This window comes from Diorhabda carinulata, chromosome 1, assembly GCF_026250575.1.
Source record: "Diorhabda carinulata isolate Delta chromosome 1, icDioCari1.1, whole genome shotgun sequence".
Taxonomy (NCBI): domain Eukaryota; kingdom Metazoa; phylum Arthropoda; class Insecta; order Coleoptera; family Chrysomelidae; genus Diorhabda; species Diorhabda carinulata.
In genome coordinates, this window is record NC_079460.1 from 39092681 (window position 1) to 39120188 (window position 27508).

Below are 27508 nucleotides of genomic sequence, written 5' to 3' on the forward strand. Positions count from 1 at the left end.
TGAGTCGTCAACTAATCGCTTTTAAGTATAGTTTATAGTATATAGTATAAATAACTATATTATGAGAAATAGTTGGCCGTATTGGGCACTTAGACTGCCTGTTGAATAAACTGCGTGCTGGTGAAGTGGTGTTAGTAAATAACAAAATCTAATTCTACTTAACACTACTTAACGAATATGAGAGAGTTGTAAGACAAATGAGAAAAATGAAATTTATAATAATATTTGAAGTAAGATAGGTTGTGCTTTCGATAAACTCATCATCAACTTGGAAACTTTCATGAAAGGTTTCAAGGATTACAATAAGCTACTACTATAATAAAGATTGATACTTTTCGTAAACTGATGTATGGGTATTATATCAAGGACATGGCAGCAAGGGTGTAGATAAGAACCTGGGAAGAGAGCCAGCATGAAATCCCCCGAAACAATACTTTTTCCAATTTGTTATCTACAGCATCTACAATTTTAAATTATTCGTACGAAGATTTACTAAAATTTCATGTAAAACTAAAGTCAGTTTCAGATTAAACAGTTTTCTAAAAAAATTGAATTTTTCATTCACATTCCTAATCAGATTCGATGTACAGCCATAGGATTGTGAGCCATGTACGTGAACCATTGAGCTATTGAAGATGTTTTACATTTGAAACATCATTTGCAAAGAAGCTCACATTAATGACTTATTTCAAGAAAAATCAATATACTTTATTAGAAAAACTATAAAAGAATAAACAACTCAAGTTATTGTTTTTGATTTTATCAAATATATTAATACAGTACGAAAGAGGAACAAAATCAAAAATATTTTTCCCAGGAAGAAAGGGGAAAATGGATAAATCACATAAATCAACTGAAAGTTAAAAAAAACATACAAAATAGCCAGGACTTATTTTTTCGCCTCTACAAAATATCATCAAAATTGAATGTTTCAAAAATACATTCGTGACCGAGGTGATGAAATCGCAAATTCATATTATTTCAGTCACCAAATGAAATATTTTATATACCTTTGTGCAAGGATTCTTCTTTCTACCCCAAATTTAAGTGATTAACAGATTAATGAAAAATTATTTGTTTCATTTGCTAGTGCTACACGAACTCATTACAAAAATCTTATTTTATACATTGAAATTGGTGACAAATAATTAGTACTGAGATTAAATTTATTTTCGGTTCGAGATGAATACATGCTATAACATTATTAGAAACATGATATTTCAAAATACGCCCTATCTGTCTATTCTAAAGATTCCTATCGAATAGGTAATTTGTGTCACTTTCGTAATAAAAAGTAAAATCGGCAACAATGTACTGTCGATTTCGAATTTCGAAGATAAAGAAAACTTCACATTTAGTTGGGATCTTTCCAAAAAAATTTAATTGTTGGAAATAATGCTGTTTATTTCAGATGGCACTAAGCTACGTGTCATTTTTATGAAGAACGAGCGTAAAAGTAACTAGATGGCGTGCAAAATTGCCTCAAATGGTTTTAACATTGTCACTGTTCTACTATCCTTTCCTTTATACAATGATATGACTGACTTGTTGATGGTTGCATCTGCGTGAATCAATTTAACTACATAATTTCTTTATTGAACTATATATTATATATTCATTAAAAGCAAGATCAAGTCAATAGAGTCGATTGTGAAAATTTGTTTTTTCCTTTAATAAATACAATTACAGTTTACACGAATATTAGCAGAAAAATATTTATTAAAATTTATAACTTAATTGTCAGATAAAATTATAGATATGAATCTAGCCTCAACGCAACCTACGGAACTTGAATTATTTATTAATTTTTTATTAAACTGTCCAAATCCGATATCGAGACAATTAATATGATCATTTCAAGTGAGAATTATTAATGATCGTGTCTCAGCCTGTAAACACAGTTGTCAAAATGTATCATGAAGGGTATCTTGGTATAATTGAACTCTGCTTTAAAATTGGAGATTAATTATTCTGGCCACCACGAAGTGCAAAAGAAAAATGAAGCTAATAAAAGCTCGAGTGAGTGTACGATTCATTAATTTTTAACATCGATGACCGACTGAACGTGTATTGGTTTTTTAAAACCATATATTTGAGTAAAAAAAATATTATATACAGTGACAATTTATTTTAGAGGTTAATAAGCAATATATAATAAATTCAACTACTACGGTAAACAAAAATAAATTACGAATTTTTGAAAAATTCACTGAGTTATGGCCATTTCAAAACTAACAGAATTCTTAATTCTTTCATCTAAATATACGTCAAAAAATTAGTAACTCTAAAACAGCTTTATGTTCAAATAATGGAAAACTGAGGTTAATTCTATTAAACATCGTTTCAAGTTGACAGACTCATAAATAATCACTTCACATCCGCAATAGTACTTGGCTTTTAATCTTCGCATTAAGCACATGCATTGAAGCGCTAAGCTGAACTAATATACGATAATCATATGGAAATTGTTAAGCTGTTAACACTTGACAGTGTTTATAATTGTTTGGCTTGCTTTCAAATAAACTATGAAACAAGACTACTCGAATAATCATTTTGTGTTTTTCAAGTCAACTTAAGTTTTTGTGAAGGGTTTTCTCAGTTTTGTTCTTTAACTTCGTTTCATACTTTTTTTGGATTTCCTATGCTTCTATAAAATATATTCACTGAATGCTTTTCTGTTAACAAAACTGTCAACAATGTACACGAAGTATCTCTAGTATTTTTATATTAGCAGAATGGCCTTATAAATAACAATGGTGAACACTGTTTTTGTCACACGAGCTTTGAGCTATTTTATTTCTTTTGATGTACCTTCATTAAAAAAATATATTATTATCTTGTTTCACAGACACATCCAGTTTTTTTGTGACAGCTATATATTCTTTTCTGACGTTATTTAAGCGTTTTTGTTTGAATAACTTAATTTAACTAAGTTACCTTTGTTACATACATTGTAAAAACGTCGTGAAAGTGTTCTAATAAGCCGAACAGTTTTTGTCATGTTTGTGGAGAATTAACTTCTACATCTCAGGTCGAGACTTAGACTATATTCGTTTTCCTGTGCGCCACCAAGATAAATACTGATTTCCACATATACCTGTATGTTGTGTAACGTGTGTGAGGCTTCTATTAGTTTGGGCTAAACATTTGCCTTTTGGTATACCAATGGTTTGAACGGAACCAAAAAACCATATACGTGAATGTTATTTTTGTTTAATTCAAACAAAAGGCATCACAACTAAGTCCAAACATACTGTCCAGTACACAAACCAATATCAATCATACATAATGTCGAACTGCCTGTGCCAAAGCCTCCAAATCAAGCAGAAAATCAGGATTTTGTTTCTACGTGATTTGAATTTGTCTAAAAAACAAGCTGAGCTTTTGTGGTCTAGATTAATCGACTGGAATTTCCTTTCCCCTAGTACGAAAATTTCTTATTTCCGACATCGTGACGATAAAATGAAACATTACTTTTCCAAAGCAGATTTAGTCTATTTTGAAGATGATCTGTGGTTACACAAAATATTGCTGTTTCATTTACGAATGGGACAGCAGAGACAAAAAAAGTCAGTACACAAAGAAAGTATTGCCCAAGCGTGCATCCCTTTCTCCACGGCAGAAGAATGTTAAAAAAAATTTTATGAAAGCTATGCAGTAGTACCTGAAATACAAATTTCCCAAACTCAGCGATGCAAAAATTAAAGAGGAAATATTTTTTGGTCCACAAATACGCTATCTAATGGATATAAACTTTGAAAAGCTGAAGGATCTGGAAAAAGTCGCCTGGAAATGTTTTGTGAATCTTGTCCAAAATTTCCTAGGATACCATAAAGCGGAAAATTGCAAAGACTCAATCATTGAGCTTCTAATACAAAGTTTTGAGATGTAGGTAATATGTCTTTAAAAATATATACCCTGCACTTTCATCTGGATTTCTTCCCCGAGAATTTGGGTGCTGTGAGCTACGAACAAGGCGAAAGATTTCATCAGGACATTCCTTTAATATAAAAGCGGTATCGAGGAAAAAAAGTCCAGGAATGCTAGCAAGTTAATGTTGGAGACTTACTAGAAGCCAAACGAAAATCATACCCATTTATGGTACATAATTTTTCTAAGACTTTTGTACTTTTTATAAAAATATATGTCTTGATGTCACAAAGAAACCTGATGTGTCAATTTTTCCCACTGATACATTACGGTTTGGTAGCCATAGTACATTCAAAATTTGATATAAGTTTTCGTATGACAAAAAAAGTTTAAATTCTGTTGGCCAGTGCAATCTGTTTTATTTATTTTATTTACGATTCTGAATTCGGCTATGCCTATAGTCTCTATATGAACCGCTTATGCTATCTTAAATATGTGCTTAAAAATTATTATTAAAAATCGAAATTTCATTTAATAAGAATCCATTCTACTACTAAATTCTGTAGTTCAATCATTCAGTATAACAAAAAATAGTAGTTACATCTGCACCCGTTTCAGTATTCATATTAAGTGTTACATCTCATATTCCCTTTCATCTGAGACCACACAAAACAGTTTAGCAATGAACTTATTCTCCTATGTCTTTGCTACTGGTATCTATTTATCTTGACATGCATCGCTTAGTAAGAATTGCTTTTGCCCACGCTGTATTCAATTGCATTCTTCGACTTCTTCAAATGGACGAAGATAATCTTTAAATATAATAGTAATCAAGCTACACGTTGAATCGTTGGTAAACTTTCAAATGTTGTCAACATGATATTTATATATATAAAAAGTGGAAATACTTAAATTTTCTTTCGCTTTCTTTGGATAATTTCGTTTCCGTTTTTAGCTTTTTAAAGACCGAACAGTACGAACTTTCCTGTTGGCAGCTTTTTGAAGGCCGTCGAATATTAAGCACTCTTTGTCGGATTCTTATAAACAGTGCTACTCTTTAATGAAGCTAGAGAAACAGTACAAAGTCTGCACAAAAGACTCGACGCTTCATAACCTTTTTTTTCATATGATGTAATGTGATATCTGTTCGAAAAATGCAGATGTTTTAGTGAAGTAGCTGATGAATGGAGATGAAAAACGAATAAGTTAAATGTATTCGGCAGTGTCTTTACTAGAACTTTTCTTAAAACTTGTTTTATTAGTTGGACCTGTGAGGTGTTATTGTATATATTCTCAGCTTTTCATTCAAATAGCTAATGAATCTATCCTGTCATTTCGATTTGATCCGTATAATTTGCTTCATCATGTGAATTAATGTGTTAGACGTAAATTAAAACGAATTCTGAATGTATAAATTCTTTCATATTAAAATGTTGAAGCAACTTTCATCGAAGTTTTAATAAGGTTTGATAACTTCAACCATAAATAAGTTGATATACATATACTTACAATGTTGCACCACCTAGGAGGCATCCACATGAATAAAAAAGTTTGTAATAAACTACTATACAGTGGCGTGCATAGGAAGAGTTATCTAACTTGAACTAGATATAAATTAGTTGTTTGGCAGCCATTAATAGTGAACGTTTTCAGTGAATTTGTAAACATGGTAAAAATTGGTCCCGGTTTTTTGATAAAATACTTTTATCTGAAAGGCCTTAGCCCAACTAATATAAAAGCTGAAGTAGATTTTATTCGGTAGCAGAGCTTAAACGAGGCCGTACAACCTGCGAAGATCAGCATCGCAGAGGTCGACGAAATGAGGTGACGACTCTAGATATACTGACGAAAATCCACAAATAGGTACTGAATGAATAATGAAACAGCATTGTGAAGATGTTTCCATCGAGTGACTGACAATGTTTCACAGAAATAAAGCCGAAATATGCGCCGTTTGATGTTTGATAACCTTTGAAGAAACTTCTGTCCATGGATTAAGAAGGGAGAATCGGCTCCAAAGAAAGCAAAGACAGTTTCATCTGTAGGCAAGGTCTGTTTGCGATGTGCGTGGGATTATGTTCATTGACTATCTTGAAAAAGGTGAAACTAAGAACGGCGAACTTTGCAATGCAACGTTTGAGCGAAGAAATCAATGTTATTTCATGAGTTAAAGTTTGAATTGCTACCTCATGCACCCTATTTGCCCGTTTTAGCCCTCTCGGATTATTTTCCGTTCCCAGACTTGAAAAAATGGCGCGGTGGTCAAAGATTTTCCAACAATAAAGAAGTGCTGTCGAAGTTATTGAACATCGCTGGGAAAAGTGTATGGAACTAAAAGGAGATTACGTTGAAAAATGAATATATTTTTTCTCAAATTTTTCTGCATAATTTAGTACAATAATAACCTCAAAATTATCACATCGCCAAACTATTTTCAGTGTCGACAGTACAGCTTGATTCAAATTTTAAGTATAATTTTTTTTTACTGTTATTAAGGTAATATTCTTATAAAACATTTGAGTAATCAATTTTATTGTAAATCGAATTGTCCTAAACCGATTAGTGATATGTATACTCGAAAAGGTAGTATTAGCAACCGCGCTACTGTTTTTGAAGCATAAATTAATTCTAGAAAATATTCACGTTTATCCTATTAGGATTATAAACGAATGCCTTACTTATTATTCACATGCTACTCTAATGATACGGAGAAAAAAATAAACAGTTAAGATTTTTCCCAACATCTCTGATATTATATTATGCAATCATTTGATTTTTAGTTTATTCTCGACTGATTAAATGAAAGCGATATGTAAGAGTTCTGAGAAAGAAAAACATGACCAAAAATATCGTAATGTATCCAATGAAGAAATTTATTAAGAAAGTGTATATTGTAGAAGTATAATGTCGAATATGAATCAAAATGTGTTAATATAACCATGAAATTAATTCGACTAATATTTATTTAACAAGAGATATACGTCAAAAAAGTCATTTATACAATGACCTGGGGGAAAATTATGAACGTCAAACGTCATGTTTATTGTTTCAAATAATAAAACAAATGTTATTCCATCGACTAAAAATAGAATTTGATTAGAAGTCTGATCATGCATGAAGTATTTTACGTAGAAACGGACATTTTTAAACTCAACAGAAACAAAAGTTTATTTCCTCGCTACTATTTTTACAACAATGTAAATATTTAACTGGAAATCATATTCGTTTCGATTGCCGAGTATAAACAAGTCGCTTATATTTTTTTACGAAAGTGTATATATATAGTTTTATCAAAATTATTGGAATAATTTTCTAAATCTCTATTTTGGAATTTTTTCAAATGAAATAATTTAATTCAAAAAATATGTTAAAATAGTTTCGAATATATGCAATATTAAAGCTACAGAAAATGGTAAGATATCATTTCTTGAAGCTACAGATCAAAATTGAAGAAGCATTTATAATTTATGAGTACGTTGAGGGCTTTATTCCCATACCTGCCCAGTTTAGAATCATATTACAACCAATTAGATTGCTTGACTACCGATTAGGCTTTGTAAACATATTATTAATTGGGCGCCAGATTTATTTTGGTGGGCCTATTTTTAGGATATGGGGGCTTGGCGGAAGAAAAAAAAAGACGTGCAGTTAATATTCAAAATAATTTTTGTTCACGATTTGATTTATTCCACTTTTATTTGTATTCGAATTGGGAATTGTCTCTTGATTATATCAAGCACACCGAAAAACAGATCAATTTTATTGTTAGGTTAGGTGAAGTTGACTTCATCTTAGGTTAGGTTATGTTACTTGACCGATAACTAGATAGAAATATTTTCTTAGAAAATGTGATGTTTTTAGTATGTATAGTAACTACCGTAACGTGTAATTCAAAAATTCAGTTCAAAAGCCGAACGGAAGCTCAATCAATCCAACTAATTGGAATTTCTGGAACCGTTGGTGATATCATACACTGTTTGACGCGCGTTCAGAGACTTAAGGTAATTGTGTTGGTGTAGACGTAGTGTTCCAAACCAATCCATTCATTGGTAAAACTGTAAAGTACTCATTTCCGAGCTAAGATAAATGGATTATGCGAGCTCAAAAACGTCAAATTAACCTTTGTAAGCCGGCCAGATATGAAATATTCCAGCATTCAAAACTCAAAGGAATAATGACCAATAAAATTATTCAATTATAACCGCAGAAAATTAAACCTAATACCACATCAATTTCATGCAGGTATCACGTAAATATAGATAGATTATGAAATCAGAAATTAAATCATTTTAAATCACTTTTCGTATGTTTCTCTGCAAATGTTATTAACATCATAAAATGTGTGATAGCTTAAAGCTAAGATAGCCGTGTATTAGTTTGAAATATATATTTACCATTTATTTTAAGCCTAAGATTGTTGTTTACAATATTTTTATCACTATTTTTATCTATTGTAAATTCATATTATTAAACAAATATTAATGCTTACCTGTATTTGTTTGATTGTAAATACTAAAATTGCAAAACTACACACTAAAAACTGTTTACTTTTCGATACATCCCTCCATAGCTCTCTTTGTGTTTAATTTATTGATAACTACTTACTAGACGTATTGTAAAAGTTTAAAAACAATTTGAAACAAAAACTTTGCTTTTTATTTTATTGTGATACTAGTTCTCATTGTGGGCACTCTGGTCATTGGCCCGGTACATTACATTTTAGAAAATATATTATGGCTTCAATAATTTTTATATCTTTGGTTGATTTATTGGAAAAGTTGACATTATTTAGTGGAGGTTTCATCTTATTTTCCCCCTATATCGTTGTAGTTGACAGTTCGTCAAGGGAGATACTTATCACTGAGGATAACAAGGGAGAAGTGGAAAACAATAGTTGCATTCTATCAATATATGTTTGGCATCTTTTCGGGAATCACGATTTGGTTAACCTGATCTTCTCTAGCCTACCATATAATATTTTTATACACTTATGAGTAGTGTAGTTGGCAGGTCGTTGAAGCTTGTGTCTCAGGACTTAAAAATAATAATAATTATCAAAATTTGATGTGGAATCTGTGATAACTGCTAAATATTACAGTTATTCCCAACCAGCTGATATCTAGGAATATAGTTTCCGAAAAGTCTTACGAGGTAACAGAATAGTTGCAGATTTTATTTTTATATATTTATATTATTTATAAAATTTTATTTCTTTTGCTCCAATGGATCTATCAGGAAACAATTTATATGTATTTATAGTTGTAGAGTCTTCACAACGTATTTACGTGAAGGTGAAATATATTTGAAAGCTTGAAGAATGCTAAAGATCATTCCTGTATGTATGCTACATGTTTCGTTGTCTTTGTCCATGTGTGAGGCACTTGTATTTTATTCATCATATACAGGATAATTTTGGAAGTTATCTGAAATATTATTGTTCGTTATAAATGACGGAATTAAAAATCTGGAATTATAAAAATGACTGTTGAAGTTAGAAACCACCGCAAAAACAAATGTACTTCATCTACTACATAATTTATTCATATTTCATATAGTTTTGTTACTTTTAAAATAATAAAAAATTTGAGCACTCCATAGACCTCATTAAAGATAAGATTTATAATATATGGATGAGAATTGTACAGAAATTTTAAGATTATCATCCATTTCAAAGAGGATGAACTTGATACTAAGAATTTAGTTAAACCAAATTACTTTCTAATCCATTGGCACTAACAGAGCAACTAGGCTCAACTTCCAAATAACTACTACATTCATTTTGAAAATCTAAGAAGAGTCTGAAGCAAAATGTAAGGTATAAATCTGCATAAACTATGTACCAAAATATTTCTAATAAAGAACATAATATCATTATTCGGACTAAATAATTAGACAAACTTTAATATGCGGGTTCACACGTAATATTGGGAGCTACGGAAAAAGTTGAGATATTATTTGCTGAAGCTACAGTTGCAAATTGTAGAAGGATTTGGACTTAATGAAGGTATTGAGAGCTATAGTCCCGTATCTTCCGGCTTAGTGTCATAGTAACACGCAATAATTGGATCGATGGACTTTCGGTTAAGCTTTTTGAACTATGTTCATGAATTTCATAAAGGTTTTATTTTAGGAAGCCCATTTTCAGGAGATAGGTTCTTGAGGAAAGAGAGGAAAGATGTACAGTAAGAAAAAAGTCTAGAATAACTGTTGGTCTCGTTTTTATTTATTAAAATGTTATTCACATTCAAATCGGGAAATTTTTCCTGATGTTTTTAGCAGAGAAGAACAAATTTTCTAGTTAGGCTAGATTAGGCTTATTTTAGTTTGGGACAAATTATCTCAATTGATTGATAACTCGGGGAGAAGAAATTCTATCTAAGCTACGGTACATACTATTATTCTCCATACTACACGATAGGAAAGACATTAATTCTCCCACAATTAGAGTACTAACCACCAAAGTATACGTTTTAGTACATTACAACTTTAACTAATTGAATATTAATATGGATATTGTCTTAATAATGATATAATTATCCTGAAATATTTTTACAGCCCCCGTAGATATTAACAGCTACCTATAAAAATCTTTTGTTGTTATGATAAGAATCAATGAAATCGATGCCGTTGTTTGATAAACTTTTTCAATCGGTAGTCAGAAATAGATCAATTAAATTGTAAATCTCATCTGACTGAACGTCAGGTATTTTATACGTAACAATCATTTCCAGAGCCGTATTGGCACTATATAGATTACAAGATTAAATTCAAAGAATCAATTAACTGATGAATTTTACACAATAATCAAACTTCAGAAAATAATCACAAAGGACTATGCCCTCGGGTTTTAATCACTATGTATCCTATGGATCTGTCGTTTTAAATTATAAGTTTATTTTTTCTTAGTAAAACATGAGAAATGCTTTATTGTCAAAATATTGTTACAATTTGTAGACAAAAGCTTGTAAAAACTAGAAAACAAACACCAGATAAAACAAATAAAATAAAAATTCAATTTCAATAAAACCATAATGAGTAACTAATTTATAGGTAATAGTAATAGGTAATAATTAGTAAATAAGTCCATAGAAAAAATTAAAGCAGTATATCCAGAATAAAATATTAGTAGAAGGCACTTTCCAGTAAATATGCCCTCAAATTATTGCGGAATGCGGGAAAAGATGATATCGATTTAATTTCAATTGGTAAGTGATTGTGCATTATTTTAATTGTAAAATATTGAGCCCTTAACTAATTCTGAACGTCGTGCTCCGCGCTCCTAAGTGGATAGCCGCGCAACGATCTTTCTAAAATTGGAAAAGCGTGCTTACGAATTAGGCGAACAGATTCAAAGATGAATAAGGAAATAAGAGTCCCCAGTGAGCCCTGCTGTTAAGTCCGAGTTAATATCTAACAGCTTTCTTTTGTAATTTGAGGATTCGCTCAAATTGAGACGCATTACACGGGAAGGGCATCAGAGATGCGACTCAATAAGGGCATAATAGACTGTTAAGGAGGTGGATAAGTTCGATTCTTAAAAACGGATCTCAGCGCAAAACAGGAGGAACTTTTTTAGATAAAGCGGCAATCTGTAATTCATTTTTCAAGGATCAGGTCACTAGATATAGTCCTATGAAGTCGTTTATAAACAGTAGAAAGAAAATAGGTCCTAGTACTGAGCCTTGGGGCATTCCAGAGAATAAGAAAGAATTTTCGTTAGACATTAGCCTCGAACATTTGTAAAATTTTTTAATCGTGTTACTTCTAGGCAACAGACCTTCGCCTACAGCATCGCTTTCGAAATCTTAACTAACAAATGCTCTACTACTAAAGCTAACCGTAATGATGATTAGTACGTTCCTGAATAATAAATAATTATTGTGATGAAATATTTTTAAAGAAGCTGCCCACTCATTAACTTCCCAACCGATTAGAAACTAGATAATCTGTAATTACTAGATAAGACAGTAGCGTGGGTTGTTTTATTCCGAAGAAACCTTGTTAATAGTACTCTGTATTAATTAGAAAGAATCGATTTATTAAATAGAATGACAAATTGATTGTTGTGAAACTATTTGAAATAATAGATTATATCTCGTTTATTGTTTGTGATTGGAAAAGTACTACATAGAACAAAAATTTAAATTTGACAGTAATTAACGATATACAGTTGGGTATAGCGATTATACAGTTCGAGAATTTTTAATTATTCCACAGTCTATTAAAAACAGACCAAATTCTATCAACGATACAGAGACCATGAGTGAATAATGCATTTATTCCAACGAATCTCGAGAACATATTATGGAAAATCGAAATCAATCGAAAATCAATAAAAAATAAATAGTTGTTTCTAGTTATTATCTAAAATAAAGGTGCAAAATGCCTGTTACGACATTGATGTCAGTTTGTTTTTCCTTTTTTAAAATCTATTCATAAAGATAGAGAGATATGAAAAAAATATATTACCAGCTTAAATTATTGTTTAAACATATCTTTATATATTTTGCATAAGGTTTGTTTTATTTACATGAGAAGAGAATGATTAGATACGTTGATTACTAAACAGCAATACATAAGTTCATATATTTTATTTAAAGAAAAAAAAGAAGAAAAATTACAGAAGTGAGTGCTTACATATGAACCGAATTAGAGGTCTAACCAGCCACTACCGGTACGAAAGTTAGCCCTCTTGATTATATCAAAGCTGGTGCGTGGAGTACTGAGACTTGGGGGTCACTTGTTTCAAGAAAAAAAAATTAATTATTACTTGTATAAATGAAATACTTGTCAGCCATTGTTGTCTGTATCAATATATCCTATATATCAACGGATGCCTCTAATTTCACGAGGTAGAATACATTAATTTCCTTATAAATCTATAATAATTCTTTCACAACACTAGAAAACTATATACTAGAATATACTAGAGATACTAGAGTCCTGTTACCTCTAGGAGAAATTCTTAATTTTTTTTATAACCACTAAGATATTAATTAAACTTATATGGCGTAAAAATTTAAAACACTGTGTATGAAATGCATAAGACTACTGCACCCAGACCGACGAACCGTCACGATCTGTATTCTGCACGGCATGGTATAGTTTAGAGGAAAGAGTTTCTATTTTAATGATGTCGTATGAAGATGAGATGCTTCTGAGTTTATCCTGCGAATGAAAGGACGCTCTGATTACAAAAAAATCAAACCTACATACATCCCATTCGGTTGAACTAGAAAACTCATCCACGACATTTGTAGCTGTATGCAGATGCCGGTGCGTACATAGCAACTCGATTGGCAAGATCTTTTCTTAAAAGTTCTTGATAATGAAGGCAAATGTTGGTACTGTTCTACTGTGGGCTATTCCATTAAATGCTACTGGAGCCTTCGACTGTATATTTTTTTGGTTTGTACCGTGGAGATGTTTTCTGGCGGCGTAAGTTTTTCTGACACTCTCCATAACTATCGTTTTAATTCAACTACTTACGCCAAAACCTTAACAATTCACATATTTGGACGTTTCTCATAAATCACTCTATCTGTAAAAATCCGTTCACCGGTTGTTGAATAGACAGACGCGGCAGAGAACGAAAGCTTAAATACAATGCAATTTGTACTGCAAAATTATTTATAACCTTTCGAACATCACTTGCTCAAATAAACTTTATCTTATACCTGACGAGTATAGTTAATCTCAAAATTAATTTATAATTATAAAATCCTTTACACGATGCTGGCTAATCAGCTACATTGGCAAATCTCTTGTATTGGGATTTATTTGTAGATGTACATGTTGATCAAGCTAAAAGCCTATATGTACCTATAAAATAGATAAGCCTCATTCTGGAAGTGTTCGCAGTTGGTTTGTATAATTATGGTGATGTTAAAGTTATTTATGCGTTTAGAAATAGTTACTTATTTTTATGATCCTTTCTGGTAATTATTTTGAAATCGTCAGTATCATTACAACCTTCACTTGTAATTTGCAGCCAAAGTTGTGAACAGATATGATGCCGTTTCAATATGTTGTATACAGTGTTTAACAAAAGTTGAATATAACAATATTAGTGATTTTAGATTTATGGATATTCCAGAAAACCATTACAAATTAAACAACTGAGGTGCCAATACAACAAAAGAAAATAAAGTGGCAAGCTAAGATTCATAGTTATAAATAAAATTAGATATTTCTATATAAAATTAGAAAACCATCTATAAAATGGCGATGGTGTATGGACACCAGCAAATAGTAGCAAGGGTGAATGTACGCATCTCGGGAGAAAGCTAATATAATATAGACATCGCATTACCTCGATATCAATCCAATACTTGGCAAATTAATGGAGGAAAACAAATATAAAACTATCCAAGAGGCACGCTTTCCATAAATCAATATAATAAATCACAGTAGGATGTATGTATTTAAGACCCAAAGGATCTATTGTATGCTCCTTTCTTGCTGCGATACTGGGGAACCCAGTGTTTACAACTCCTTTTAGAAAGTTCATACGCTCCCAGGTGTAGTACTCTGAAATTCCGTAGCGTTTCACACTTCGAGGGAATGTAGGTGTCGTCCTCTGTGCAACAACATCTGTATGCTGTTTCAGCCCCTGTAGATTGTATTAATAAATTTTGTAAAATCTTGTTGGTGATCGAAGAGGATTATGATTCCCTGATCTAGATTTAACACACATTTTTCAATCGAATAATTTTCTGTTTTAAAAAATGCTTGTGGCTCATGTTTTCAGAGTTTTTGGTACTGGGCCCGTACACTCCTATACCATTTTCTGTCTGCTGCTTTGGACCCGTCCGTATACCATTGAATAACATTTCTGTACATTTCTTGTATAGTGGTTTGATCTACCGCTTAGGATTGAAGTAAATTTTTTCTACTTTTAATCCTGAAGCATGTACCAAGTTTGTGTCATTATTTAGGGTCGGCTTTTCTTTAGTGATTCAGTCTCTGTACATTCTAAGTGATGTTTTTTCTATCGCGCTTTTTAGTACTGTGGAGATTTAGACGAAGATGTGGAAGAAAAGGTAAAAAAAAGGAATTCTCTTGAGAAGAATAATGTAAGAAAGTTTAAGATGTGATGACGTAGGTATAAGAATTATAACAAGAAGTGCTAGATTCCTATTAATAAATCATAACATCACTTTCCTCTTCATAAAGTTAAAACTTAAGTTCGATCAATAAAAAGCTTAGTCATCAGCTCCTACTACATTATAAATACTAACTGTCGAAACCACCAAAAAAGAATATTTAACTCAAATCGCTAAATAAATCAATCATTATGATTGTTGCCTTCAAAAATAAACTCATAAATTACATCTTGAAATTATTTTCAATAAAAAAAAACGTGATGATTTAGTTTGTTTATTCAGCGTCGGAATTTTCAAATTGAGGACATTCATCTCTTACGGTTCTAAGAAAATAAACGTATATTATCCAATTAATCTTCACTCTCTAAAATTAACATAACGTTTTCACACACAAAAAAAATTAATTCAATATTTTTGATGTGTTTCTCTGAAATTATTCTAAAATTGAGTTCCACTTCAGATGGGAGGATTTTTTACGCCTTGAAACGGAACAATATAATCAACTTGAGTGTTTGTCTGAATATTCGGACACTGATGTGTGATTTGAATTAAAATAACTCATTGAGGAAACGTCAGTCAATTAAGACCATAAAAAGGTATCCATACTAAACCGACAAACATCTCTCTTCACATTATATTTTAAATTGTTACTCGTTTCATTTTTGATTCAGTAATAATATCTCAGTCCAATTTTGGCCAAATATAATTTTTTCGTGCTATACTAACATTTTTAAAGTAATCAAGTTTGAACCTCGCACGAGCAAGTCCTGGGTACTTACTGGTTACGTCTTATGCAGTTTCTTCATTCTCATTTCGGATCGTCAATGTTGCCCATAACATGAAGATGACATCTTAGATGACCGCGTCTGGTCAAAATAACAATTACTAGTCGTATTTCGCAGGCAGAAGGTCTATCTATGTTTGCCTTAGTTTGTCTCATGCCAGATATTTCCAACCATTTCCACAGAGCTTGACTTGCAAGCAGACCAGTAAAAAATGTAATAGTTACACTTTAGGCTTCAATTGGAGTGAGATCTGGATCAACAGGTGATTTTGATGGCGAGTAAATCAGTCGGCCAACGATAGATTTTCAATAGATATGCGTAGAAAGGGAATAAAGCTAAGTTATATTTAAATTTCTATAACTAAGTTTATAAATTTGTCATTTAATCTAATACCATATTTTAGTTTGATCTATTATTGTTTTATATTTATTAAGGAATATAGATAAACAACTAAGAGTACTTCATTTGGGAAACATGATATTCTCATCTTATAAGATTGATATGTGCCATAAAGATTCTCCGAAATTGGATATTCTGAATAAATCACGAAATTAATACGCAATATTTCTAGTCCATTAGATTCATTTTCCTGAATCCTTTGCATCGTCTTATTACAGTTTTCATAATTAATGTGACACAAGCTTTCAGAATGAGTGTAGTTAGTGCAGAGCATAGTGATTAAGTAAGATGTATAGAAATCAAAATTGACTAAAAGACATCTTGGTTCAAGAGTCTAGTATTATAATTTTGAAAAAAATTCTTTGATCAACAAAAACCGGTTGAGAAAATTATGATCGGAAAACTATTATCTATCAGAATGTATTTTTGACAAAGCTTATACCGATTTGTTAATTCATAATTAATATTGTCAATATAAATGAATGTACGAAGATTTAGTACCAAAAATTGATATGCTCGCTTTATTTTATTTCCTTGCTATAACTATTCATTTATAGATAGCAACAACTGAAAATAGTAGATAATATATTATCAAGTAACTGCCAAAGCTCCGCAGGATATCGATAAAACTCATCTAATATTAACAGTAAACATGTTTTAAGATATGGATAGGAAATATCTCAATGTTGTCCAAAGTAATTGCCTCCTTATTAGACGTATCTCAGTAAGGTAGTTAATTATGTTTTCCAAATAAACGTGTCTAGTAAGATAAACTTCTTCTTTTGGCAAATAAAAAATCTCATAAGGAATGTGGTTTGTTGTAAATATGGATGTATCATAATGAAAATCCGTTATTAAATAACAATTATTGAAATAGCCGAGATTTTTCTGTTTTAAAACTAGTTGTTACAATTCTTAGAAGAAATGCTTCACCACAGGAAAAATATTAAGACATTTTTAATATCTATTATGAAAAATTCTCAACGATATTAAAAAAATATATTTATGTGGTCATAAAGACGGATATTCAATTAGGTATTTATTACTAACCACATCCACAATTGTTGTTTTTATGAAAACTATGACCTTTGTACAAAAATTATGTCGATTTCTATCCCTAGTACGATGACTGAGTCTATATTTATTGCGAAAACACGTATTACTGCCGTGCTATTTGACGTCTATCTAGGGTCATATCTCATAGGTGAGCGGAAAACCCCCAAAGAACGCTTAGAAACAGATTCGTATTAATGGCTAAAATTGATATCTTTATCTTTTCAAGGTCGCTGAATCCGAACGATTTAAATAATTAAATTTTATTTATAATAATTGAAAGAAATTTTTTACATGAAAAAAATGTTCATATTCGTATTTGGCAAGTGAAAATACGCAAAAAATGCTTAAATTCAATTATCCCCCGAAGTTATTTTCTTATTTTTATAACTTGACGCGTCTCGAAAAATGCGCGCGCTGCATACAACACGGTACTTAAAAAATCGACATATTTTGTCTAATTGAGATTAAAAGCTGGAATTTTCTGAAAAACTTCCTTAAACTTTGTACTTTTAGACTGTATGGATAAATAAAAAATGTGTCAATCAAGTTTTTCATTTCAATCTGCGGAGTCATAATATCATGAAAAAATGTCCCGGTCAGCCGGAAAATGGTTTGGAAATTTTGGACGTCTTTGGATACGACACAAAATAATTGCTAATATGCTATTTAATTCTCATAGAGAAATATTGATTGTTGCCAGTTAAACGCAAAAAATGATTACTCAATATTAATCGTGTTTTCTTAAAATTCGATTTTGACAAGGTTTCCCCAAATTTAATTAAAAACCAACCTCATATTCAGCGACCTTGAAAACATGTAGATCGACCATTATTAGCCATTAATACGAATCTGGTCACTGCTATGCATTTTGGTGGTGATTGCCGCTCAACTACTATCTATCATGGAAAGAAATAAAATGCAAAATAGAAAACACAAACAAATTTTTTACTGTTATCTATCTCACAAAATAACTTAACGGTAAGAGAACATTATTCAATGAAGCTTTTAAACAAAAAAAATCGCTAAAAATAATTCCACAACTGACTAATATCAATAATATTCGTTATATTAACGAAGTGAACGCTTTTTAAAGAATCAGTTCCAATCAGATAAATACAAATGTTCTTTATTCAATAAACATTCATAACGAATCAACCAAGCATTTATAACTGTCAGTACCCCATTATTGTTAATAGTTATTGTCTTAGTTCGCTACCTCGAATATCTGTTTATATGTTCAAGCAGCTAGTAGCCACGGTAATCTCATTATTTTTTATTGTCGACACGCTAGTTGATAATAGTTATCAAGCTGTGAATTTCTATAGTTTATAAACAGCCAATGTCAAATTTATAAATCTTTCAAATTGATGTTGCAAGAGAACAAAAATTTCGTTTAGAGAATCGATGTAAATAATTTTACAGATAAAATGATAAAACACAATTTATTTATAATGGTTTTGTTTTTTCGTCAAAGAATTAGTGATGTATTTTCTATATTCGATTTAAAATTTAATGGTAATCCAAATTCTGCTTTTATTTCTCGGATAATATCCTCATAATCTTATATTTTCCAGCCTTCATCTTTTTATTTTTCAGTTATGAATTGAATCTCATGTAAATACTTACCAGTGGCTTTCCTATATCTAGCTCTTGATTCCTGAGTTTGAAACATCGCCGAAGGGTTCCGTGGCTTTTTTATAATCAAGCAGCGTGTATAGTTTATTCTAAAGAATCGAATGTCTGTCTGTGAATAGCAATTGAACGATATTATATGTCCTAACTTTTAATTTTTTTTCATAGAGTAATGATCATCATCATTTTCACCACGAAAATTGTCTATTGCAAAAGCTATGTACACCTCCCAACTAGTCTATTACATTGTGTGCTTTTAGTTTCCGTACTGTATATTTAGCTAATATATATTATAGTCCTCATTTGCTGCATTTTTGTCCACCACGTGGCGGATCTATGGATTATGATTGGTCTAATTACGCATATGTACAACCAAACGTCTGATATGAGATTGTATCTTTTTGTATACTTTTTGCTTAGGTTCTTGACAAATTCGATTTAAGTTACGTGCACCTGTTTGAGATCTGTCAGTGCCATTTGTTTAGGGAGCGAAAGAGAGAGAGATATGCTTAATCGTCAAAAAATTGTTGACAATTTGTAGACAAAAGCTTGTAAAAAATTAGTAACAAACACACAAATAACTAAATAAAGACCAAATAAACGAAAATCCAAATATATACACAAGAAAACTATGATAAATAACGAATTCTTGAATATTGAAATCTACCAGATGTGTTTTTTGAGCATTGACTGTAAGTCCTTCTTGTTTACACAATATTCAGGTCTGTCTCCAATCACCTGTGTTAACTTTCCTCTGACGACAATTATTATATCATTTGTATATCAAAACCAGCGAAAATTTACCATGGATATATCTATGAGGACATATAGACTTTTGTTGACCAGTGGAATGGCGACATTACTGCTTCCTGTGGGCTCCTCCACATTTTCTTGATTTGATGGAGGATTGGTCCACAGTTTCCAATATCGCTACCTTCTGTTTTTCTGCAGCTTACTGTAGATGTATTTTATTTTGCAATGGTGTACCCATTAATATTTTTCTCTAGGTTTATTTGAAGTGTGCTTCTTCTTATTTATTTTTCTCTTGATATAGGTGGTTTTCAATTAACCCGTTTTCTCTAATCATTACTCACATTTTTTCTCTTAATCTAGTTTCATTTTTCGCCCGTTTTATTCCATTTTATTTTGAACATATTTGCTCAGGCTAATCTACAATTTTTCTTTCCAGTTTATTATTTATCAAAGGACATTTTTCACACTGTGAATTGGAATTAATTTCAGCATATAATACTTTAGTAATTTTTTTGTAGATATACGATTAAGCTAGTTTTTGTCTTGGTTGGTTCGTTCTTGTTAGTCATATAATTTAGTGATTTCCAAATAATCATTTTCATATAGCCAAAAATTCGACATCATTAGAAATATATTGCCCGTTAATCTGATAAAATTCAGTTTCCTACCACCTACTAAAGTTACATTTTATCTCCGGTTTGATTTCAATCTACACAGTTTACGATTGTAGGTGTAGGTGGCACCTCATGTCGTTTTTATTCGTTTAATTGGCTTATTATTTTGAGAAGTGACACCTGAATTCGGTCTTAAAATTCGAAACCTGCTCTTAGCGGCAAGATTACCTGACACAGATAAACGTAGTTAATATGTTGCAGGCGTTTTAAATGTTTTTAAATATTATCCTAATAAAACAGGAAAACGTAAAGAACGCAAAACAAAATTTCACTATTAGATGTGTTTGGATTCTATGTGTATATCACAAAACAATCTTTCGGCTTTCCTATCACGAGAACAGCATCATTTTTTTTTCTTATTCTAAGGTATGAAAATATTATGGATATTTCTTATAACGTTTGATCTATTTAAAAATTACCATGTGTTACTAAACTAGTGAATTGTTTGCCTATTAAATAGATCTTATCGCGACATATTACTAATTCTCAATGTTGCTGTAATTTCGTTATGATGAAGACGAAGAGAAGAAAGCAAAACAGGGCCATGGACAGTTGTATGATATCGTATGTGTAATTATTAATAATTATAGAGCGTTCAAACATAATCATTGAATGCATGCACGTTTCTAATTAATGGTTAACGATTCATTTCTATAATTACCACTTTCAATTTTTTTTACACTAGCAAGTGAGTCAACGCCAGTCGGGTTCGTAGCCCGCGGATATAATAAACATGGAACTGCAACAAAATTTATAGGCTATTGTCCGAAATCAATAAGGTTTATGAAGAAATATAGAACAAAAACCTAATTCATTAGACAGTTTTGACTCATTTGAAAAATGAAGATCAAAGATATTTACGCATATCTATAATAATAGGACTGAATAAAGAAAGGCACGTTAAATAAAACGAAAACAAATACAAACAAATGCAAACAACCTGATACGTAACGAATACATAAAAGAACACCATTACCGTTTAACGCATAGAGTTATTACAATGAAGTTAGCTCCTATTTGGAATGAAAAAACTTAAGCTGTCTCCCGAGTAAGGCTGATAAACGATCATGTCAAATAAGTCATGTTTAAGCACATAACATTCAATCACGCCTAGAAAATGTATACCTGAGGAACTGATGGAAATCTAATAGCTATTTATGCACTTTATTCTGTTTCAGAAATGTTAAATACACTGATGTTGAAATGACAATGCAAATGAACATGTCACTAGTAAGTGACATGTTTCGGCTTATAATAATATATTTGAATTGTGAAATTAATTTGAAAAAAGTATTTTTATTTATTTTATTTAGATTTGAATATCGGACCACAGATCACATTTTTCACAACTAACAAACGATTCACCAATAAAACTGAAATCTCGTCGGTATTTTGATGTATTTGGAACTAGAAATTTGAAATGATAATTGTTAAAGGCCATTCAGAAGGAAATTCTAATGTAAGTTTCCACTGAAAAGTGATTATCTCAAATTATATATTTATTTTATACAAAATTTGTTATATGACACTTTTCCTAGATTTTTTCATTTAAACGAATATAAATCTACATCAACTACTATGAGTTGATAGCTGATAGATATGTGGTAGGGTGCTAGGTAAGGAGTCAACTTCCTCGTTGATTCTTATTCCCCTACTATAATCTTTTTGCAGGAGCAAAGCAAATTTCTTATCGTTACATGTGTCTGCCTCAGCATACATCAAAGGAATTTTATATCCAAGAGCTAGTGGCCTATTTCTAATAAAATTTTTAGGTATCGTATTTGAAATGGTAAATACTTAAACTGATTTTAGTCGCTTATGCATCGAGTGTTAACTTTTCTGAGGACTCATAACAAAATAATAGTGATGTGGTGCAGATGTTTACTGATATTCAAGACGAAATCATTTGTCGGGCCACGTGTATTGGCGGCTCTTTTACTAATGGGGAGACCGCATACAGTGTTAGTGATGCTTGTATGGCAAAGAATTGGATGGAATTTATTTTTTTTTCAGCGAAGCTTTGTTGGCTATTTTGTAGTAGCTTCATAGTGCAGTTTGCTTCTCATCATCGATCTATTTAAACTGAGTAAAGTTGCAGTACCTGAAGCACTCGTACTGTTAGATAGAATTGAATAACATGCAATTTGATTTTTTTTAACTTCACACGACGCCAGTTTGATAAGCAAAATTATCGACTTTTGTAATACCTACAACCATGAATGTTTATGTTAATAATGATGATAAAACTGTTGATATTTGAATTTATCATTCTTTCTTTGAATAGTAAAACACTCAGCTAATATTTTCAATTAAGTATACAAAACTTTTTTTTCAAATTCTTCTTTTGACTGTGGAAAAAGTGTTTGATTGGTGCTGAATTGATCGGGCATTACTAAGATCTTTTCCATATCAAAACAACACTGCATCATTATATCACACAAATACCACATGAACGAAATATTAATACTGATAACAATTTCTATTTATTTTAAAACTTGATTCTTCATTATACGAGGGATGATGTATTGTGGAAAAAACTTTTCCTCTAGACACTACTTGTCATATAGCTGATAAACGGATAGTGAAATTTTCCAGTTTAATTGAAATATCAAATCCCTTAGAAAACTGTTATCATGTAGACGTTTGAGTCTTGATTTGACTTGTTTCTGGTGGAAAACAATGAGCAGACAACATGTAGCGATAACACGATACGAGTTGAAAAAATGATTCAAAATGATTGACTAGTAAATCTGCGTGAAATCTCGTCAGAGCACAGAGCTACACGAATTACGTGCAGTATCACATTTCTCGAGTATTACCATTTTGACAGACAGCATCGTTGGTTCCACCGTTTCGTTCTCACAAAAAAAACAAGCTACTATTAAGTGGAAATATCTTGGATCACAAACGGCAAATCGGTCAGTTAAGTTTTGCGAATCTATCCGATGCAAACGCCCGGTGTGCGTTTTTACGGTCCATGAGGGATCTCTGTAGTCATCCCCATACAGCTCAGATATGGTACCCAGTCACTATTTTCTGTTTCGGAGTTAGAAGGAGCACTTATTCAGCGCACGGTTCTGCTTAAACAGTAATTTGAAAAGATACGTCGATATCGGAATCAATTATTTCTACCAAGAAGGGTTTTAGGGTATTATCAGTCTATTGTTAGTGGCTAGTTCTTCTTTATTACCTCTGTTATACGAGTATGAACGGATGCATTCTTCATACATCCACTTTGGCGTAGATATTTAGTTTGAATGTTCGGGAATAAAATAACTTCCTCATGAAGTCTTGGAGATTTTTTGACGGATAAATAATAAATACTTTATTTTGTCAAATTTCTTGAAAATTTAGAAAATAACTGGTTTCTTTATAATCAATATTTATGACTTTATTTTGACTCTTATATACTTAAAACCTGTGTGACTGTTTCCTACAGATTTGCAGCGTATATAGCAATAACTTAAATCATAAATCATCATTAATACTAATAATTAAATTAATTTATGGCTTAGTATTATTCAAATTATTACAGTTTCCCGTAATTAACAGTATCAAAGCTCGTTTAAACTACGCACATATACAAGGTATTGAAGTTCCTCGCTAAATTATTACTATCAGCCTTTGAAAAATATTAAGAGTATGATATGTTCGACTGGGAAAAATTAATTATACATGCTATTCGTTCATATATATTTAAGAAGAAATGTTAGAAAAACTTTCGTTTACAACGAATATCAATTAACCGTTTCTTAAAACTGCCAGTTTCACTTTTATTGCAATAAATTGATCGATATTTGACAGCTTTTATTAGATTTTAAGAAAATGTTAAAATACTTCGATCTGTCTAAAGGACTACACCTTTATTATTTGTTAACCCCCTTCTCAATTTCCTAACCTTTTATTTGTAAATCATCAGAAACTCAGTTAAATTCAGTATTCGTACATGATCTTAGTCCACAATATTTCCACTGCCTTTGTAAACTAAAGTCTTAATTGATTCAACCTGAAACACCTTCATGTGTCATTTTTTCTGTCACATCAAAAGTACATTAAAACAAATTGTTGTTAATAAATTTGGTTATTTTTTTGAATAGTTCTATTGTAGAATGGCTTAAGATTATTTTCATATTTTTGGAAACGAGAGATTGCAAGAAAAACAGCAATTTAATCTTCATAAAGACAAGCAGCTTTATCACTTATAGCTACGTGTTAAAGTGGGAAAGTTTTTTAAAAAATACGGTCTATATGTAATCAAAAAAAGAAGTACCAGAATAGTCTTAAAACAAAAGCGAAAACATATGGTATAGTCCATTTGGAAAAAAGGGTTGGGAAAGTGAAAGGGAGGTTGTTGACGAATTAGAAATGTGTGTATCGTAAAAATGATATAATTTGTTTTGGGATGGTCAAATATAGAAATATTTTGTATGGCTGGGGCTAGAATCTTTTTTTCCAGGGATAAGTTCTCGTCATATGTGCGTTAACTAGCTACCGCAACTTAAATTGAGTATTTAATTAAAGCAAATGACTGATGAACGAATTTACCAGGCTACAAGGAAACCACAGAAAACCTGTGACACTGTTTAGGCTTGGAACTTTTACTCTACCTGAAAGCTAGTACAGGAAATGAGGAAGCTACTTTTTGCTGTGACATTTCATAGTATGAATCACGTATCAGGTTTTCAGGTCATTTAGATGGCTTAGATTGGGAGTTATGTCTATATTGGCATAAACAGTTTTGTTAGGGAAGAAATGGCACTTGTTTTGGCAGTATCAGAGTCAAGAGGTAATTGGGTAGGGTACAATATAAAAAGAGCAAAGAAAATAATAGTAGTAGTTCAAATGTTTTTAACGAAAAATTGAACATGAACATAGTAAAATACATATAAAAAGCAAATGAAGCATTTGTGAAACCGTAAAATGAAAAACAGAAGGTAACAATCATATGAACGCTTATTTTAGAGTATGAAGAACCACAACAAAATTTTAAGACAGTTTTTCCTGTTTTCAATGATATAAAATTACTCAACTGCATCATACATAACCTTTAGAAATACCGTCTAGCAACAATATTATAACTAGATATCCGCCAAAGTCCTTGGAATTTAAAATGATATTTTTAAGTATATGAACAAAAAACACGCGGCTTTCAAAATAATTTCGGCATTTTCTCTACAATGCTTAGGTACACTACTAATGAGAACAGGTTCTCATGAATGATGACCAAAAACAGGAGATAAAAAAGATTAAAATAACATTTGATCGGAGTGCGTCCACTAATACCATCATACAACTTTTTGTATCTCCCATTTTTGGTGTTAATTAGTATCTAAAGCAAATAATTATTCAAGAAAATATAACAAAAATGTACATATTACACAACGTCATTAGAACGAAACCGGGTAATACAAGTAATAGTTTCATATACAACGTGTATCTCGCAAAAACTGTGAGTTTGAAAATCAGCTTACATTAGCAAAATAGTATTTCTAACAGATGTAGAAGTGAGAGATCTAACAGCATTTGGAAGATAAAATCTACTCAAGATCCTTTTCTACTCAATAATGCTCACGATAAAGCCCACCTCAAAATGAGCTCAGCCCGCACACACCTCCCGCATGAGATTTTTGAGAAATCTAGCTTTGAGATGGAGAGAGAAAATGGCACAACTAATTGAAAGAGAGGGATATTTTTCCAATAACCTAGAGCCTCGCTATCATGTTGCAAACCTGGAGAAAAATGGGATAGATGCGGGATGTGTTCAGTATGTGCTACTATTGGAAAATGTGTGTCTTGCTGTGATTGAATCACGCATGTGTCGCGTGTGGGATATGCTTAAACTGGGTTCAATCTGCGCTGCGTCAAATTGATAGATTTTGAAAATGAGTCGCAGCACCATTGTGAAAAAATAGGTGTATTTTCGAAACATAACACAGACAAGGTTCAGTAATTTCTCCTCTAATGAAGGTAGTTGCTTTATTTCTCCAATTTCGTTTAGTGACAATTCCCTGAATCAAAACTGTGAGCATACAACCTGTCGCAGCTGCTGATAATTTAGCGCAACGTCTCGTGGCATATGATAGTAATGAAACTGTTAATTTGGTAACTGAATTTAATGATTAGATTATTTTCCTTTCATCTGAATAAACAGTTTTTCAGGTGTTTACCTACTAAAATGAAAAATGTGCACAACTAAATAACATCTTTAAGGTAGACGTCAATTTTTTTAATCAACCAAATGGAGCAACAACATAAATTGCTAATATCTCGATTGAATATCAAAAAGGTGTGCTACTTTGGCCACTCTGTAGTCGTTATCAGTTATGTTGATTTATTATTGAATAAAGACTTGTTTCCAGTAGCTCACAGCAATTTAAATGGCCTATTGATTGACCGACATCAATGGTTTGTGATCAGAGCAAATTTCAGAGTACGTATATCATAATATCGTAATATCATAATTGTAAGTAGAGGACAACAACACACTGAAATGTCAAATTTACGAATGAATTAGAGAAAATGTTTCGGCTTAGCTTAGTTTAAAGATTAAATATACACATAACAAAGTTCGTCGATTTCTTAGAATTATTTTATGCAAGTAAAGTTTATTTATAAAATACTTCTATACGCAATACTATCTGATTAATCGTACTCTGGTTTTGCTATAATGAATCAGAATTTAGAATAGTAACACTCTTATTTATTTTTTGAATTACCATCCTATAAATGTTCCGGATCTATCATATTTAACAAATGTTTCTACGGATAATTACTAGAATCTGTTAGACGAAACTATTATTCATAACGTCCATGTGAAAGAAACAAATTTTATTAATAACCATTCTACAATCTCATGTTGTATCCATCACATTACAGCAAATACCAATTATATATCTGTTTTAGTAGACATATTTAAATTTCATTTGAATATATTTTCATTCCATATTTAATAATTTTCATATTAATATACACCAATAACAATAATAAACTGTTAAAGTTCATAAGTATTTTTAAGACTCGAATTTCGTTGTTTCAATTTTTTTAAAATATGAACAATTATCGTGTCAACAATGATTAAACTAAAATAGCATTAAATTTGTCACAAACAAATATTATATCAGGCATACTCTGGATCAAAGAAGACATTGCGGCCCGAACATGTTCAATGCAATTCATGTAGAGTGACAAATCCATTTTGACAATTATATCCACAAATTACCAAATAAACGATTCC

General features: G+C 31.3%; 1 protein-coding gene across 3 annotated transcripts in view; it reads right to left on the reverse strand.

The window, feature by feature from the left end:
- LOC130898726 (NADPH oxidase 5) overlaps positions 1–27508 on the reverse strand; it is a 97234-nt gene that overhangs the window by 63033 nt on the left and 6693 nt on the right. Inside the window, exon 1 of one of the 3 annotated variants that reach the window (XM_057808227.1) lies at positions 8360–8478. The exons of the other annotated variants lie outside the window; for them this stretch is intronic. The gene's annotated coding sequence lies outside the window, so the exon portion shown is untranslated. Of the gene's footprint in view, positions 1–8359; positions 8479–27508 lie in introns of those variants that run through there. 3 annotated transcript variants of the gene reach the window in all.